At 39.2% G+C, this 20,205-nt stretch overlaps 1 long non-coding RNA gene across 2 annotated transcripts in view; it reads left to right on the top strand.

Moving 5' to 3' along the window:
* Nucleotides 1-20,205, top strand: part of LOC120611904 (uncharacterized) — a 162,553-nt gene that overhangs the window by 43,808 nt on the left and 98,540 nt on the right. For both annotated transcript variants that reach the window (XR_005655319.1, XR_005655318.1), the window contains exon 2: nucleotides 2,099-2,244. This is a non-coding gene — a long non-coding RNA (uncharacterized LOC120611904). The remainder of the gene's footprint in view (nucleotides 1-2,098; nucleotides 2,245-20,205) is intronic.

Genomic DNA, 20,205 nt, shown 5'->3' with positions numbered 1-20,205 from the left:
AAACCCAGAAGTACGTATTGCATGTTGATCTTGGCATGTGGACAAGCCCGAGCAGGGCCATGTCAAGCATTTCACTACGAGAGCTGCTGGAATGAAGGGCCAAGAGAGGCAGTCTGGGTGAGCTGCTTAGAATGAAGAGGACCAGTCCAAGTCCCGTGGCACAGACGACCCTACAGAAGAAGAGGAGAGGGGAGGCCCAGAAGTGGATCTAGGTATGATAAAAAAAATCATTAGTGTCCATGTTGGAAATGGCTTATGACACTGTCTCAAAGCCACATTCTCAGACAATCGGGAAAGCTGTAAATAGATCCACACAGTTGTCCAAGCATAGCAGAATAAAATAAGGAAAGCCAAATTAAATAGCCTCAACCAAAGTTTTGGGTGAAATTGCTGAGTGTTGCTCATGCCTTCGGAATGGCAAGCTCTGTTCAGAACACTCAAAACAGTGACCTTTGGAGGCAGCTATAGGCCGTAGGCTGGCTCTACCTTCCCTCTAAGAGCCAGCTTAGCATAGAGAAACCAGAGGCAAAGACACTTTCAAAGGTGTGGCTTCACAATTTGGAGGACTTGTAGCATTGCTTCATTGTTACTCCAGTAAAAAAAAAAATTAAAAAGCATGTTAGGCTTCTAATACCACATGACAGAATTCTATCACATGACAGAATTATAATAACAGTGGAATTTCAATTTTTTTTAATTTTAACATAATTTCAAACCTACCAAAAAGTTGCAAAACTGTGCACAAATTACTATATATCTTTCACATTCACCTTCAGAGTTTTACCAATCTGCTCTCCCTCCCTCTGTCCTTTCCTCTTTCCTTCCTTCCTTCCTTCCTTTCTTCAGATCCGTCCTTCTTCCTTCCTTCCATCCTTCCTTCCTTCTTCCTTCCTTCCTTCTTTCCTTCCTTCCTTCTTTCCTTCCTTCCTTCTTTCCTTGCTTGCTTCCTCCCTCTCTCCTTTCTTTTCCTCTTATATATATATATATATATATATATATATATATATATATATATATATATATATATATGTATATATGTAATTTCTCAAGAAATGTTTGAGGATAAGTTACAAACATGATGCCTCTTTACCCTTAAATATTTCAGTGCTTCTTTCCTAAAAACATGGACACTCTCTTATATAATATAATCATATTAGCATTGTCAAAATCAGGAATTAACATTGATATGGTACTTTTATCTAGTTTATAGATCTCATTTACTTCCCTGATCGTCTCAGTAATGTTCTTTGTACCAAAAGAAAATCTTGGATCGCATGTTGCATTCAGTTAACATGTCTTTCGTCTTTGTCTTTCATGATATTTTTGATGAATACAAGCCAGTTATCTTGTGGAATGTCCTTCGGTTTGGGTCTGTCTGATGCTGTGGAATTTCCTTTTAACTTTATGCACCGCCTCCTGAAGTACAAATGCCCAGCTGGGATGTGACTGGCTGCAGGAAACAGCTTCTACAGCCCAGCAGTCTAGAGCTCTAGCAAACTCCCCTTTGCCCTGTCTTGGGGGTTTCCTCCTCATCCTCCTCAAACATGGTTTCAACCTCTGCAAGGGTTGTGGAAAAATCAGATACTTTACTCACTGGAAGTTGGATTTACATTGTTGTACACATAAATACTATTAGATGTGCAAAAGAATTCTTTGATTCTATCAGAGTTAAACTAAAGGACATTAAATACCTATTAAAAGCAGGTATTCATGATGTATAACATAGCTTGGCTGGGAAAATAAACTTTGAGTTCTAAACAAATTTATGTACAAATTAATTTCTGGAGTTTAGTGGGCTCTTTGCAGGTGGTTTCTATTTGTTTTACAGTTATGTGTTATGAGTACATCTTGGTGTCTACTTGGATGGGTTTCATTATTTAGACCCCAAATATCTTTACTCTAAAGTAGTTTGCCCTGTAAGTTGGTCTTATGGCATGAAATCTGGAAATAAAAATGTTGCAAATTTCCAGTGAATCTAAACATGATTTATCAGACTCACTGACCCTCACATTTCATTGTCAAATGAAAGAGGATGGGAGAAGATGGGGTGGTGTGGAACGAGAGAATTCCTCAAAGTGTTTCATCTGTGTCTTTACAGACAATTGAGGGTGTTCTCAAGGACCAGACATTTCTAGACAAACCTGCAAGTCAGCTGAGGAATTCTCTGGATGAGAGTCATGGAATCAGACTCCTGGGAGTGCAGAAATTATTATAACTTGCAATTGAATCTGAAAATGAACCTCAGTAAGTTAATCTAGGTAGAAGGGGCATCTCAAACTTTAACCAGTAGTAAGAAGCCAGCATATATAAATACTTGAATGAATAACTTAATACTTAGGGCACAATTAAATAGTAATTAAATCAGTTCTTGGAACATAGTTCCAATTATCAGGTCTTTGGAATAATGGGAAATTTGTACAGTTACGTCTCTGTATAGTGTAAAGAACAACCTCATGTTTTACAAATCACTGTTGATTACTGATATACCTCCTTTTTAATCAATCAGGCAATTTTTATTTAGATGTAGTGTAGAGAATACTGTTCTAGAAACCAAAAGAATGACATCCTACTCTTTAATCACTTATGAGGAACTGGGCATGAACTGTGTAATAGACACTACATAGACCCTAGGGATAGAAAGAGAAGTAAAAAAATTGTCCCTATGCTCAAGGTGCAAAAACTATAAGAGAAGAAAAGATTAATTTAAAAAGAGATAAGTTCTTTTAAGTGCAACACGCAGCATTAAACATTGAAGGAAATACAGAGAATCCTAGAGGTAGAGATGAACAACAGCTAACTCAGCTGAAATTGGTATGAAGAAGACTATTTGTGAGAAGAAGTTATAATTGAGCTGCGTTTACAGAATGGGTAGAAATCAGGCAAGTGATTGAGGTAGGGAAGGGCAATGTGCAGAAGCAATAGCACATTTAGCACTTACCGGTAGGCTGCGGGCTGGAACTTTGGGAGACTGTATGCTATTCAATACAGATGGAGGTAGGGGAGAAGCAGGAGATGACGCTAGAAACGTAGGCGAGGGAAGATCATGGAGAACCTTGTAGGTCACATAAGGATCTGGGAATGCCATCTTAAGGTCACTCAGCATCATAAAAGGGACTTCAACAAAAAAATCAGAGTTGTTAAATAGAAAGAGACAGAAATGGAGGGAGGCAAGCACAGCAGCTAGGGCACTTCTGTAACAGCACATTGAGCAGTAATGACGACCTAAACTAATGGCCCTTGAATGGAGAAAATAGTATGGATTAGACGGGTTTTTCAAAGATGGAGGCATTAAGACTTGGTGACTGATGGGATGTGAGGTTTATGAAGAAGTACCAATTAAAGATAACTCTAAAATTTCAGCCTTCGGTGACTAGGGGGGTGGAATTACTGTTCATTAAAATAGGGAATGTACTAGTGGTTTGGGGGATAAAAAAAGATGATGCATTCAGATTTCTGCACATGTGGAGTTTGTTGTGCCTGAGGAACACCCAAATGATGATATTCCATAAGAAGTTGGAGGTTGAGTTATGGATCGTTGAAATAACTAAAGTTGAAGATAAGGCATTTGGAAGCTTTTGATACAAATAAAATGAATAGGAAAAGATAAGCCCAGGAAAATGTGTAGAGTGAGACAAGAAGACAGAAAGTAAGCATTTCAAGGGTGGGATTAGGAAGAGGATTCTGCAGAGGAGAGACAGAATGAGGAAGAGAGGCAGGAGGAAAACCAGGAGTGAGGGAAGATGATGGAGGAGCAAGTGGTTAAGGGTGTTATGTATTCAGAGACTTTCTTATGATAAGGACGAAACCGGTTGTATTATAAGATTTGCCAATGGCAGGTCACAGGTATCCTTAGAGAGAGACTTTTCTGTGGATTGGTGAGGGAGCAAGCTTAACAACAGAGTTAAGGAGACAGAGCAGAGATAAAACAATCCAGAAGCTTGTTGGAGAGAAGACATAAAAGACAGTCGCTTAAAAGAGGACATAGGTTCTAGATTGTGGAGGGGTAAGAGGGAAATAAGAATTTACTTCTGTGCTGGAATAATAGAGCCAGTAGAGAGAGACTAGTAGATGTTTTAGGAGAGAAAGATTCAAAGATTCTATGTCCAGTGACGCTATTACAGGATCTTGGGCAAATAAATCCCTTTGCTTCCTTGAGTTGCAATTTCTAATTTCCTTTCTGGTTCTAAAAGAGCTGTGATTCTGGTGCCCGCTAAATTCAGAGGAGTGTACCAGCAAAGGGTGCTGTGCCCATGCACCTGGCAGGCAAACAGTGAAAAAAAAATAAAGGAAAATACATGAGGGCTGGAATTGAATACATGTGCATGGAGTATACATGGACAGAACATGTGATTTAAGAAGCACATTTTGAGAAATATTACTTTATTTAGAGAAAATATCATAGGTTTGCTATATATTTCCGAAGATTTTGTTCACAGAAGTTCAAGGTCTCCAGCAACTCTATATTTTAAGAAATGTGACCCTTGAATCTTCATTCCACCCAACTGCATTCACCTGAGGACACTGCCTTCTTTTGTAGGCCCGTCTCAAAGTCCTCTGGGATTTTGTATTTTTGCCTTACTATGTCAACATCTCCTTTCTTCTCTTTATAAAACCTAGCAGTTCTCATAGGAAAATTCTGCTATAGATTATTAAAGAGTGATCTTGATAGAAACTGGAGTAGGTGGTGTATGTGCCAATAGTGTTCCAGCATGTGTGGACCCTGGGGGTCTTCCATTGTGGTCAGAGGAGGCATGAGATTTGTTCCATATTATTACCTTTCCATTTTGAATCTACTTCAGGCTGCATGGAATAATGTTCGAAATCAATTTCAAGTCCTCTCAGGAAGAATGAGTAACAATTAGGTCGTATCATCTAATATCTATCATGAAGCAACTGGCAACATTACTAGTTTCTTATGATTCCTTCCAGAGATATTCTGGAAACATATCCTATTACCATCATATACATATTAACACATATACATACACACACACACACACACACACACATATTCATACATACACACATATATGTATGCATATATAGGTATACATACATATACACTTTTCATTTTTCTCACCCTAATGGTGCCACATTATGTATAAAATTCTTCTCCTCTTTTTCCTCTACATTTTGGTGATTTGTTCCATGTCAGTACAGGTAGATTGCCTCATTCTTAATGATTGCACATTATTTGTAATTTATTTAGCTGGTTTCTTACTGATGGATCAGATGGATTAGATTGGTTCCGGTATTTTATTATTATAGCCAATTCTGTTATACCTCATTTTGGACATGTGCAAGTATATCTGTAGAATAAATATCTAGAAATGCTATTGCTGGGTCAAAGGGTATGTGAAATTTTAATGTGGAAATATTTGCACAGATTTGAAAATAGTTAGTATAAAGGGAGATTGTTTTGGGCCAAATGTATCACTAGGGACAGTAGGATGTGTTTTGCTAGAAGCAGACTTGTGGCCACACATCTGTGTACTTTAGTTTGGTGAAACAAAGGGGTGAATTAGGACAAAAGTACAATGCAACATCACTCTTCTGGAGCTAGTGATGGGCCATTGTGTGGCAAGTGTTCCTGAAGATCTGTCCCTAGCCACTGATTTGGTCTATAATTTTTACCTGAACTTTGTATGCCAAATGCCTGGGGAAAGCTCAGCATTTTCCAATCAAGAGGGGAGTCTTCATCATCTCTTACCCTAGAAGCTTCTGGTCCCAGGCAAGTGGCTCTGAAAGCCAGGTCCCGAATTAAGCTATAAAGTAGGAACTTCAGGATGAAGAAGCAAGCTATGAGACTAGTTAAGAAGCATATCGAAGTCAGAGCAGTAACAATGAAAGCAATTCTATATTCAGATAAGAGCCTGGTATCTCTGCAGCTCCATTCTCCCACCTCCTATCCCACAACATCAAAGAGATGGGATAGACAATGCAAGAACTGGGTGTTATAAAAACAAGAAGCTTTTTTGTTTAAGGTGTTCCACTCCTTGCAATCAACTTCCTTTGGAGCCTCAAATCATATTTCCGGGGCCAGAGTCCCCAAACACCAGGTGATGTTCCCACATGGAATGAGGTATTTGTTTCACCAGAGAAGATAAGTAAAACTGAGACACCACTTCTGGTAGCCAGGTACCCCCTTTTCTAATCTCCTGCACTGTAATACATGAAGCATTTTCCCATGTGCTAGCATGGGAAAGGTCGAGGAGGAAATGGGGCTGGAGGAGAATGTTTGCATTACCCAGAGAAGACATAATAAAGTAGAGTGAAGAAAGAGCTATGGCCTCCCATTCACCTATGTTTATTCCTTTATCAAAGAACACTGAAGGTGGACCTCTCTTCCTGGTCTAGTGTTTCTGAGTTTAGGAAGTACAGTGTACAGCAGTTAAGTCAGAGAGTCATGGATTCTACATCCAGCTCTCTTATTCTCTGAGTGACCATAGACTTAACCCAGTGAGGCTCAGAGTCTACATTTATAAAACGGCAGTGATAACAGTACACTTACCTCAAAGATAATATAGGTAGAGATGACACACTGCCTGGTCAATAACTGTTAGCTCTTATTATTAATATAAATCCCACAGAGTCAGTTGTATTGCAACTAAGTTTGCATCAAAGCCAATTCCTTATCATTGCAACTTGATTTGCACCAAAGTCCATCCCTGGGGGAGTGTCATCTCTTTGGTTTATCCTCTTGGATCATGTGTGGCTTCTGTATGTGCAGGCATGGCTCAGGTAATTGCATGGCAAGAAAATGCAATGCAATTGTATGACATAGCTATAAGTTAGGCTAGTGGTTTTTAAAGTCTGCTCCTTGGACCAGAAACATCAGTATCACCTGGGAACTTGTTAGGGCACACTGCAAACCTAATAAAGCAAAATCTACCCTATTGCTTGAGGCCCCAGGCGATATTGACACATGCTAAAGTGTGAAAACCACTTATTTAGACTCTGGGTTGCCATTGAACTTCCCTACTTCACACAGGAAGAGCTGGAGTGAAAAAAGAAATCCAAGATGGCATGCTCATAGCCCATGGCCAAATTTGGGTGAATGGTTTGACAGTCTTGTCTGTTCTTGAATATTCTTGGCTGGAAACAGTCTGTCAAGCTGCAGCTATTTCTTTTCCTCTTTCTCTCCCTGCTTCTCTCCCACAAGACACAAGATAGTTCTTGCCCCAGCATCTCAGATTACCATTTCTTCCTCAAAGCCAATTAAAGGTCTCTAATCCCTCCTGTGTTTACCTAAAGGATGAATTTGATCAGAAAGGATGAATGGGAAGGGCAAAATCCTAGAAGGGCTTGGGAAAGGAAGTTTCTGCTCAAGTGGTGGGAACACACCCTTTCTCACTAAGCTTATTATGAACTGGTGCATTTTTTGAATTACAATTCTCCATCCAACCGGCCTCTTTTATTTAAAGCCCTGGTTTGTGTTTTCAAAGGCAGCCTCTGACTTTACCCTTAGTATTAATACTTTTGAGATTTTTTCCCTAAGTACATCTCAGGGACTCTCCCCACCTCTTGTAATAGTTTGAATCATATAAAATATCCATTCTTATAGGTGAAAAGCAGGTGAATATTAGCAATTTCTTATGATTCAACTTAACATACGCACTCAAGGTCACTTATCTGGGACCCATCATTCTGCCTTACTCACAATTGAAGACAGATTATTTTTAAGGACTTCCAGGCTCAACAAATCATCTCCTTTGTGAGACCACCTAGAGTTTGCCATTTCCTGGCTAGAGCTTCTGTACAAGTAACTTAACCTCCCAAGTCTTACTTTCTTCATCTTTAAAGTGGGGATGCTATTACCTTCCTTGAAGGCTGATGTAGGATTAAGTGAGAAATCATGCATAGAGTGTTTGTTGTGGTGCCTGAATTCTGATTGGTAGTTTTGGCATCCTACTTTAGTGAGGCTGGAAGTAACACTCTTGAAACTCATATCTCTGCCTCTTCTCCTGTCCTACGTATCTACTGATGGTCAGCCTCCAAGTTATAATTAATACTCATCTAGAAATAAGGGGTCTGAACATTTTTAAGGCCCTTAAATAGTATGTATTGTTATGAGATGGTAAGAGTAAAATATTTTTCTGCCTTAACCACCCATTATTCTTCATTTCTCAGAAATGTCAGATTAATTTACTTATGTGTTTTGGAATCTTCTAAGGAGAAGAGAAAGCAACTCAGTAAATGAATACGAAGCGTTCCAGCCTCATTATTAACTAGATTGTGCAAACTCAGAGAATCAGCTCAACCTCTGAGTATCTCTATTTTCCTGTTCTGTATGTGAGGATTGCATATATGCCTAAGTACATGTCAGTGAGGATGGAGGTGATAAAGCTAGTGCTTCATGAAGGTGCTTTGAGCTTTTGAAGGCAAAGATGTTATACAGATACAAGGCATTATTACATTATGTAAGGATTATCATTATTCTTGACAATAGTCAAGACACCAGCAAAACCTATTTTCTATTACAGTTGAAAAGCATAATGAGGAAGGAAAATGTGTTTTTTGTTTGCTTATTTGTTTTGCTGTAGAACTGTCATCACCCCAGAAATGTTTTACAGAGTGTAAGAGGAGTAGTTTCAATGGCCTTTAAGAGCAAGGTTAAGAGATACCTGCATTTCATGCTTCCTTTACTACACAGTGGTAAAGAGTCCTGATGGATTTTCTTTCTGGCTAATTACTAGATGTTAAAAAAGGTGAGTAGGAACATGATATTCTGTAAGTCAGACTGTTGACAAGAGACCCAGGGAATTTTCAAAGACAGGTGTTGATTGGAAATTTGCATGTGTTCCCAGCCAGTCTTTTTTATGGAGCCACCCTATGCTTGGAAGTAAACAAGGGAAAGTATAAAAGAATGTTGAATTACATTCCCATCAATAAAATGGCTTGCTCTGTGCTTGTAAAATGTTCTGTGGCTTATTCGTAAACTAAGAGTTGAATAATGACAGGTGTGTGGTACCATGCGTGAGTAATGAATTGAGAAGCCTTATTTTCCTTGATGTGAAGCTTTTTATGTTTGTAGAGAGATGGAAAAAGTGATATGTAAATGGGAGAACTAGAATCTGGGAGCCTCTATTTTTTTCTTAAGGTAAAGTGCTTGCAGCTTTTTGTTTAATATCAAACTATGCAGATAAACCCATGTACACAGAGGAATCATATACAACTGGCAAATAAAAAATATTCGATGACTCAGGTTCTTTGTCACATTTTGCCACCCACCAGGAAGGAATCATCAGGCTTCGCTGAGTACGAATGAGTATTTTGAATATCTTCCGTCCTTAAAAACTTTCCAGCCATCACCATGGATGCCTCACTTATGGGCAGATATCCAGTCACTCTGTGGACATTTTTTGTTCTTCCTTAATGAGCAAAACATTGCAAGTGTGGCCTAGTCTTTCTCCATTCTCCTTCTCCTTCACTGTTCTTTACTATGATTGCATGCTTGCATATCTATTCTAGTTCTTTTATTTCTTCTGGTGATTACTAACAGCTGCCTTGGAAGTGAATTGTTAAGCAAATGAAAAGTGAATTAATACTCATACTAGCTAACCCCAAAGTAGGTCAAAATGGAAAAATTCCAGTTACACCATTTGATCCCAACAAGATTGTAATTAAGGATTTTTTTCTGATATTTTAAATTTGGCAAATGCCAGCTTTCTTGTATAAGTCTAAATAGATCGTGGTTTCCATAGAAGCAATTTGGCATCAGGTACACATATATTTTTGAAACATTCTGTGGCATTTTAGATTGATTAGAGACATAGAAACTGAATGTTGAAGGGTGATCTAGTGGACCCTGCTCTAGAATTGCCTCTTGTACTTCGAAATACTCCACAGCTGGAAGAGTTATGTGACCAGAGCAAAAAGCTTGAGTTAGTACGAGCATTTCAGATGTCAACAGAGGAACTTGAGCTGGGAGCTGTTGCTTCTACCATTACTAATGTCTACTAATGATGCCTTTGTCTCCTAGGTTGGGATGCCGTTTTTACAAACGCATCTAAGACAGAAGAACTAGTTATGCAGACTTTGGAATCATGCTAATTTATAGGAGGGCGCTAGTCCAAATCAGCTTTTCTTCTCTCCATGCTGGTTTGAACTGTTTTATTTTGAAGGGGACAAAGTTTTACCACCCTGAAGCTGCCTTTTGGGATATTGATTTTAAGCTGTTTGTTAAGAAACAAAAGACTCCAAAACTTTAACTCTGTTCCTTCCTGCCTAAGAGATTTAGATGGAAAAGTCTGCTCCAGGAAGGGAAACAGGATGTTCTCCTTAGCCTAATTTGAATTAAGTGTGGTAAAAAAAACAAAAAAACAAAACAGAGCTTCAGGCAGGGTCCTGTTAGGTAGATACCCTGTGTCCCCTTGTTTCTGAGTTGCCTAGCAAGAATTCGCCTGCAGTGTGTGTTCCACTCTTTCTCCACTATCTGTAAATCTCCTATTCCTACTTCTGCAGTCTAAGATCTTGTCCCCTCACCCCTTTTCTCCTTTGTCCAAAACTTCATATATACCCAGTGTTGCCTCACTGCCTTTGGCATTTTCATGCTTATGTAAATTCTCCGTGTGCTTGTATTAAAACTTGATTTTCTCCTGTTAATCTGTTTCTGTTAATTTGATTTTTAGCCCAGTTAGAAGAACTTAGGAAGTGGGAGAAAAAAATATTACTTTTTAGCGCAATTTCAATTCAGTCTTTAAAGCAATAGAGGAGTTACCAAAGCCTCACTTGTATGGACAATTTTCCTTCCTACATGTGAGACGATTCTCTTTCTTTCATTCTCAGCCCACATTATTTCCCTAGGAACGGAATTCAGCCTAATTAAAATGGGATTGCCATATAAGCATTTTATTCAGTATCAAGTCTTTGTATATCATAAAGTTATGATGAAAAATATGGATCAGAAGATCTACTTGTTTCTAAAAATTTGTTTGACTTTGATTGTTACACCAGGTAGAAGGAAACTTGTCTTTGTTCTCAGGAACTATTACTTTCTTAGAATATTTCCTGGTACTTAATAAATGCTCAATAAAGAATTCTTGACTAAACAATTAAAGAATGGATGGGTTTGGGGCGGTTCTCAGAGAATGTAGACCTGATAGCTATCAGAGTCCACATTCTAAATTTTCATCCTACTGAACCACAAGTATTATTCAAGGGCCTGAAAAATGATTAACTCTAGTTCTTTCTGCCATAATATATATACACGTTGCCTCATCCCTCACTCTGCCACACACACACACACACACACACACACACACACACACACAATTAAACATGCTTAGGCCATATGGGCATGCTCCTTATCTGATCATTTGGATAATGTCCCTGCATTTGAGTAAGGTAGGGACATTCGAATGGACTCTTCCAGATGTGTATGTTGATAGGACACCAGTATTGACGTCTAACAAATATTTATCAGACAATTACATGAATGATGAAAGTTTCAGTTTTTATTTACAGAGCTCAAGATGAATTACAAGTCTTATTTAACATGATTTATAAAAGACACAAAGACTGTACAAAGCCATCTTGTACTGTACTGTAACAAACATCTTGATCCTGTGAAATATCTGTGCCCACATTACATTTAGCTTAGAGGCTATTAAAAATTTAGGTCTTTAATGCTTCTTAATATTGTGAATGGAGTCCAAAAATGGTTTTAAAGTGTCCTTTGAGTTGCCTATATATATTTCCTAGTTAATTATCAACACTGCATTTTTTTCCTTCTTGACATTTTACTTATAGATATCATTTCATTAATTTTCTAAGGATTCTGGTCTATTTATTACTGGGTTGGTAAATTCCACAGCAAACTCTTCTCTGGTGAAACCTTGGCTCATCAATATATAGCTTAATAGAGAATTAACTAATATTTAATTCACTTTGTTAATTTTAAAAGGATTAGAGCATAATAGAGTTTATTAAACTTTTCAAACCCTGTTGAGCATCATTTGTTCTTTTCTGAATGGTACAAAGGGACCCCAGCACCTGTCATGCCTCATGCTCATCATTAATGCAATAATCATCACTACATTGCAGAAGTGTGTCTGTGCCAGCTCATAACATGCCACACACGTTGATTTCCATGTGTTGAATATGCAGCATGCCCAGTCTTTGGTTCTAATCAGAAGAGCTGTTTCCTATTGATATCTAATTATCTTAATTGCCACTGCTTCCTATTATGCCACATGATTAGATAAGAAATACATCAGTTGAAAATTGTCAATCCCACTATGTAACACATAGATTATAGGCATTTAATCATATAGTTTATTAAAATGTGGCAAATTCATTTGTTAGATCTTTTGTGTTATGAATCCAAAACCTTTCAGAGAATCAGTGCCAAATTCCAACAGTGGGATTTGTGGAGTGTCTGTGTCTTTTTACTGTGAGACTATTCTATCCCTAATGGGTAGCTTTTAGGCGTGGGATGTTGTTTTATTTGACTTTCATGTGATTGCTTTGGGTCTGAATCCAAAGGATGCTTCCCTTTCTGGCCTTGATCTATTGAAGAGGGAAGTTACTTTTTTCAGTGAGCGACTTCAAGAATCAGTAGTTACATTTTAATAGATCATCTACATTTATGCAGCTGCAGAATTCAGAAACTTCTGTAGTCATCTCATGTCAACCCCGAAGTTGACAGATTCATTATAAGCCAGTCTCTTAATTTTAGTCAAAATAGTCTGATTTCTTTTCTGGAAAAAAAAAAATTTTTTTTTTAGTCCATTTCCTCCCTCCCCGCCCCAATCAGCAGATCAAAACTTTGGGCCCTTCTTAACCCTAATTCAAACATCACTTCAGAAGTTAACACATTTGAGTTCCAAAAGCAATGCTTTTAACTTCTGTCCATGGTCAATAAGGGGCTAAATCGATCTATAAACAGTGTCAGATGGTGTCTCACACATGGCACTTAAGAAACCTTACTCCTGATAGTGCCTTGACCTCGGGGCCCCCCAATCAGGCCGTCTCGGTGACACTGAACAGGGAGGCATCAAAGAAAACGCCTGTGCGGTCCTGTGAGCCTGACAGCCGCCCGGCCCCCAGGAGAGGGTGTCGAAGACAGGGGAGCTATGAAACTGATGTGACCACTGAACATTTTAGGTCAACTTGCAGCATGACTGGGCTAGGCAGATTTCTGGCTCATTTTTCTTCCAATGGTTTCATATATATCTCTGATAAAATGATAAAATATTTTCTCATTCAACAAATGTGTATATAGCTTTTCCTATATCCCAGTACTGCAGAAAAACATGGAAAAGAATGAGTTTGTGTTGTTTTTGGTGGCCTTGCCAGTGCGTGGACACTTCTCTCCTATAAGAGCTCCATGGTAGCCAGCATGGAGGGACAACTTTTAACCCTGCAGTGACTTCTTAAAGCCTGGCTTCCTGAGTTCACAGGTTGTCATGTAAACCATTGGACTGAGAATTAGGAAACTTGTGTTCTGATCTCCACTCTGCCCTTAACTGGCCATGTGACCTTGGAAAGGTTATCTTGCCTTTCAGGACCTTGATTTCTTCTCACGCTAAGTGAAGAAGTTGGCATAAGCTACTCTGGGGACCTTCTTGCCTAAAGTGTTTATGGCCAAGGATCCATGTACTGAAGTAGGTGTGATGACAGAGCTGATAGTACTGTGTGGGTCACTTGCTGTGAACACACTCTGGTCTGGAGGCATTTCAGGTCAAGGGAAGTCTGAGCTGGAAGAAAAGTTAGACCTGAACACTTATTTTTATAATCAATAGTAATAAAACTTAGAGAAGCAGCACATCTTGTGCAAGCTCACCCTGATAATTAGGGGGAGCCAGAACCTAGTTTTCTATTGCTCAAGTGATGGATCTTTCTATTAATCCATGAATCGTACTTTTTGTTATGAGCTATCAAAAATAAGCCTTTTGCGATGGTAGACTAGTGGCTGAAGGATCCACTTGATCCAAACACTGTGACCATAAAATTGAAAGACACTCACTTTTAAGGGCTTAAACCAAATCTCAGAAGCTACATCTCCTTAAAAATGCTCTCCTGCTGAATTGGTTTTATGTGCTGCCCAATAGAATTTCTAATCCCATATATAGTAATTACTATCAAGTAAAAAAGATGGACCAAACAACTGAATAAAAAAACCCAACTTGTATATACCTTACCATGAGTGCTAGAGTCAGTAGATACCATTTAGCCTTGGTATTTAATATTTAGTATTTAGCCTTGGTCGACATATATTCAAGATGGTAGGTTGGTAATAGGGATAGACAAGGAAAGAAAAGAGAATTACAGGAAGAAGTGGAGGAATCCAGCCTCTTTAGAATGTGAAAGTAATTTAGATGTGAATTTAGAATGAAAAGATGTCCAAGAACTGCTGTTTTCTGTGTCAACACAAATAAATGTTTTGATTTTATTCAGCAAATAACTAGCTAGGTGATGACATGTTTGGTTTTACACAGGACTGAGTTCAGGCAGATGATCACAGGGTGAATTATAGGCATTATGCAAACATTGCCTATTTTCTGGCCTGATCTTCATGCACTATATCATGTTTCATCTCAGTAAAATTGTAAGTGTTGGGAAGTCTAGCATAGCAAAAGTCCACTGTAGACTCTTGTGTGGTCCATGGACTAACATCACTAACATCGCTTAGGAGATTATTAGAAATGCAGAATATCAGTCCTGACCCCAGACCTACTGCCTCCAAATGTGCATTTTAACAAGATCTCCGGGGGATATATATGCATACTAAAGTTCGAGAAACACTGTTGCAGACAAGATGTGCTACTCAAAACAAGTGGGTACTTCCTTGAGTGGAACCACTGGAAAAACTCTCAGCCAAAAATAGACTGCTCAAAGAGACCTTGCAAACAAGTGGAAAAAGTGAATGTAATTCAAATAATTAATACAATGATGTAATGCTTAGTGGTGAGCTAATATTGAAACAATGTTAAATCAAACACATAACTTTTAAGAAAACCCTACTTCGGTTTTTTTCAGGTATGACTGTAAGGGAAGATGTTATTTATAGTAATACCTTAGTTCATTCCACAAAGGATAAAGATATGTTGCTATTAGACATAACAGTTATTACTACAAAGAAAAACACCAGACACTGTTCACAAGCTGCTATGTATGTGAAATAGAAGTTCTCAAAACCATCCAATTCCCTCCTTCTCTTTGAACCCACAGAGATAATTCTTAATCTTAGTTTTGAAACATTACCAGCCTTTATTAGTAGGGTCTCTGACATATTTGTAAAAGATAAGTGTTAAAGTTGGCTTTTTCTTTTTTTATCTTTTCCAAAGACCATTGAAACTATCATATACAAAACAAATCTCAACTAAATACATTTTTATTGGGAGAACTGGTTAAATATTTAAAGACAACTAAAAGATGAGAAGCATCCTTTCATTGGCAGGGTTTAACAGAACAATCACAAAACATTTTTTATATCCACATGAAAGCATGCACATGCTTCTTGAGGGCTAGGCTTGGAATGGCACACTGTCACTTCTGCTGTTTCATTTGCCAAAGCAAATCACATGGCCAATCCTAGGTTCAAGGGATAGAAAATAGACTCCAACATTTGATAAAAGAGGCTACTAAACCACATTACCTAGGAGAAAAATAACGGAGAAATTTTGCAATCCATTTACCACATCAGAGGAGGCTGATTACTATAGAAACAAACTCGAAGTCTCAGAATTTTAACAAAAAAAAGATTTATTTCTTTATCATAGTCCAATAAAGGTGGGCAGAGGAGGGGCTCTGTTCCACACAGTCATTCAGGAACCTCGGCTCCTTCTATCTAGTTGCTGTGCCATCCAAGGTCATGGAGCCTTCTACTGAGTCCTCTGTTTCCAGCCAGTAGATGAGGGAAGAGATCAAATATGTAGCAGAAACATCTGTTAAAAAATTGCCCCCACCTGGAGGTGTAATACATATCACTCTGATAGCCAGAACTTGGTCACATGGCCTGATAGAACAACAGGGGAAGCTGGGAAACATGGTCCAGCTGTGTTAGGAGGAAAAGGGAAAATGATTTGCTAAATACCTAGCTGGACTCTGCTAGAGTTATAGATTCTGTGACTCATTCCAGGAGAAGGTGCACTGGACACATTTCAAAATGTCAATGCATGATACTGTGGGGTAGACAAAGTTTTGAAAGACAAGGCCATAATTAGGAAGGAGAGACAGACCCAGATACCCTTGCGAATATCTGGAATATAAAGCTGGAGTCTGGGGAAGGACTAGAGAGATTTTTGGATGAGGTGAGCGCTTGGGAGGCAATGGAACTTTAATAGAAAAAGGCAGGAGTGAAGGGCAAAGGGAAAGCTTTGTGCAACAGGGGAAACTGGATTTGTTTGCTTGTTTAACATTGTGGCCTCTAGTGGGGCCTTAAGTTGAGGCCTTAATGTAGGAAGGCTATGTTAGTGCTGATCAGAATAATGTACCCCTTAGGGCTACATTAAAAAAGAATGCTCAGTGCCTCATTTGCACCTTCAAAATATGCACATACATGTGTGGGCCAGAAAAGGCTGTGCTCAGAACATGCATTTTTGTGTGAATTGTAGGTAATTGCACAAGCTAACAGGAAGTTGCGTAGGTATGCAGGCAGCCACCTGTTGGAGAGGTGTGTGTTGGCACTGGCAGGCGTGTGCCTTGTCCCTTTGAGTACAATTTCAAAGGCTTCTGCTGAGGGCAGGGACGGAAAACAGGCCCCTGGGCATCTGCTTCTCTAACTACAGCTGCTATTTGTCCTTCTCAAGGTTTCCTTTCTGGGCAGGGCCAAGTTCAGGGTGTGTTGTTTGTGGCTGTAAGAAAACAGTACCTTTTCAAGGTCTTTGTGGGAGCACTGATGCAGGGGTTCTGCAGACTGAAAATTTGTGTTCCCTGAAATTCTCAGGTTGGGCTCCTACTGAACAATGATGAAGTTAGAAGGTGGGCTTTTGGGAGGTGCTTTGGTCATGGTGGTGGAGCCCTCACGAATGGGATTAGCGCTTTTATAAAAGAGGTCCAGAAAGATCCCTAGCCCCTTCTATCATGTGAGGAAACAAGGAGATGTATGTGACCTAGAAGTGGGCCCTCACCTGACCATGCTGGCACCCTGATCTCAGACTTTCAGCCTCCAGAACTGTGAGCAATAAATTTCTGTTGTTCATAAGCCACTCAGTGTGTGGTATTTTGTGATAGCTGCCTGAACAGACTAAAACAGAAGGTTTGGAGGCAGCTGGTTTACACATATGCTAGTTCTGTGCAGAGAGTCTGTTGTTGTTTCTTTTGCTAACTGCTGAACTGGAGAATAAACTCTTCCTTTGAAAGTCTCTTAGCTGGGTCTCTGTCTCCTGGTTCTCCTTCTGATTCTACAGGCCATGTGCCACAGTCTTATTTATCGCCCTCTTCCACCATCTGTCCCTCATATGTTTCCTTGTGAGTCCGTCCTTAACCATCTTCTGACTTTCTGGACCAGTACTGTCCAACAGAACTTTCTGCAATGGTGGAAATGTTCTATATCTGCTCTGTCCAATACCATAGCCACTTGCCTGAAGAACTGAATTTTACATTTAATTTAATTTTAATTTAAATAGCCCCATGCCGTATTAGACGACATAGCTGTAGAACAATATTTATGGGTGATAATTTCTCCCTTAGGCTCAGTCATTATCTACTCCATTATTTATGCTCTGTGTCTCTTGCCCTGTCTGCTCTACTGACCCATATTTACAAATATCTGCGCCATCTCCACCTGGCTGGTCTGTGGTCCCATCAAACACAATGTGGCTAATGTTTAACTCTTTATCTTTACCCACAAAACACATTTTCTCCTTGCCTTCCTTCTATCACTTTACCCTTGGTCACCCTTGTTCATTTTTTAGAACACAGTTCTGATCACACTATGTCTTTCATGTTATCACCAAGGCGGATCCTAAACTTACACAAATTTAGGGGCTCTCTTTAAGAAAAAGAATACAAAAAATGTGAAGGTAAAATTAGAATCAGAGCTTTGGAGGGGCCTGGAAAGGTGAGAAAGGGTGTCTCTGAAATTTAAGCTTCATTTTCTTTACTGTAAGTTGGCCTCAGTTTATTATTAGAATATTCTACAGTTTCAGGGTTTGAATCTCAGTTTGGTCACTCTCTTGCTGTATAAACTGGGGCACGGTACTTAACCATGCTGAGACTCAATTGGTTTATTGAAGAAAAAATAATAATGCCTATTCAACTGGGAAGTTACAAAATTAAATAAGATAATATGTGAAAATATCTAGAAGGTATTTCCTGAAAATAATTTTATACCCTTATTCTCATTACATAGAGAGTAGTACCAGCAATAATAATGATAATAACAATAGTAGCTAATGTAGCAGATGCTATGCTCAACACTTTACATAGAATGTCTCATTTATTCCTACAAGGTAGGTATTCTTTTCCTTTACAGATGGGGAAACCAAGGCCCACTGAAGGCAAGAAAAATGCCGAAATTCTCACACGCTAGTAAGTAGGGGAGCTAAGATTTGCATCTAGGTAGTTGGACTCCTTGCATTCTTAATCTCATACCTTAAGCAGGGCATTCAGAATCTTTTATAATGTCCCTTTCATCAACATGCTGAATTCCACATGTATCTATGTTATTGCCAATCTCTAAACATTCCGTGACTTGCTTCATTTTCTTTCCCTATGCTGTTCCTTTTCCCTGGAGTACCCTTTGCCCCTCCTCAATCTTCTGTGTGTTCCATGGGCTTTATTCATGTCTTCATATATCAGTTTTTATTGCTCTCACCGTAAAGGGGTTGCTGAGAGGGTTTATCCCTCATACAACATAATTCCTTCCTATGAGCATTATCAATGATTATCTCCTGAGCAACTGCTCTGGTTTTATCTCATAGGGGAATTTTAAACAAATACAGCTGCCTGGGTTCCCCATCCCCAGGCCACATCTATCAGATTGTTTGGGACTGGGTCGAGGTCCACTGATTGAACATATTATGTTTTCCTCTTTGAGGTGATTACTAGAAAGCCAAGAACCAAGTCCTAGCTCACCTCTGCAAGGAAGTAGGACCTCGAGCTGTATTTCACCTCCTGCCCTTATTTCCCCTTCAACCCTTATTTTTAATTGTACATCACCTCGCTTTTTGACATGCATTTTTGTAGGTCACGTAAATTAATTTTGCAGTCACTAGAGTACAAATATAAATGATGATGATGATTTTGATGACAACGGATTTACTCTGGGAAAATCAGAATAGTTGATTATTGACAGCTGCCTAAGTATGAGCCAATCACAAATCAGGATAAAATCAAATTGAATGTCCTGAAGAAAAATCCTCTTCAAATCCAGGGACACCGATCGCCTTAGAACAATTCCAGCACCATGTCAATCTAAGTGCATCTCGTATGCGGCCATTCATCTGATGGCTTCATCTTACTTGGACCTTTCTTTGATTCTAGCTTGATCGAGGAATTTGAAAATCTGACTGTTAAGAAAAGTGTATTAAATGAAATCTTGTAAAACAAATAAATCCTTTTGTATATTTGAAGCTGCTGACATATATATATATATATATATATATACACACACACACATATATATATAAATATCCAGGGTCTAATTCTACTCCTCAGTTCTCGTTATTTTGGTGACTTCTTGCTCAGCTGTCCTGAACTAGGTAATGACCCGAAAGTGCATTAAACACATATGCCAGGTACAGCTGCACACTTTTCAATTTTCCCATTTGCTGGCCTTCGCCCCGAAAGCAGGCATAGGGGCCATGGCTGTGAAATGGCTTTTTGTCCTCACATTTGAGGCAATTCGAGGCCCCAAAATGGCAAAACGGAGAAAAGTGGCCGGGAAAAGAGGGCCTGGCAAGATTCCCTTAGTTTCCAGACGGCCTCTTGCCAATGCCCCAGATGGTGAGGGCTGAGGGCAGGCCCCTCAGGTGGGGGCCCATATGCCTGGGCCTCCTGCTCCGGCCCTGACAGCTTCGTGTGCCCAGCACCTCCTTAAAAACTGATTATCTGCCTTGTCTCCTTTGTGAACTGGCTCATTACCATTTCATTATGTTGTGGTAATTCTTACCCTGCGCAATGAATATTGACTTCATGCTTGCTTTTCTAACTGAATTACAGGGGGGCAGTCTGAGGGCCCGCATTGCTTGCCCAGCTCCAGCCGCCCTGGCAGCCACTTGAATAGTCTCAAAGAAAAGCTGTTTGCTTGAGCATTTA

Source organism: Pteropus medius, unplaced genomic scaffold (assembly GCF_902729225.1).
Source record: "Pteropus medius unplaced genomic scaffold, Ma_sr-lr_union100, whole genome shotgun sequence".
In the NCBI taxonomy this organism is placed as follows: domain Eukaryota; kingdom Metazoa; phylum Chordata; class Mammalia; order Chiroptera; family Pteropodidae; genus Pteropus; species Pteropus medius.
This window is presented reverse-complemented; position numbering and strand designations above follow the sequence as displayed.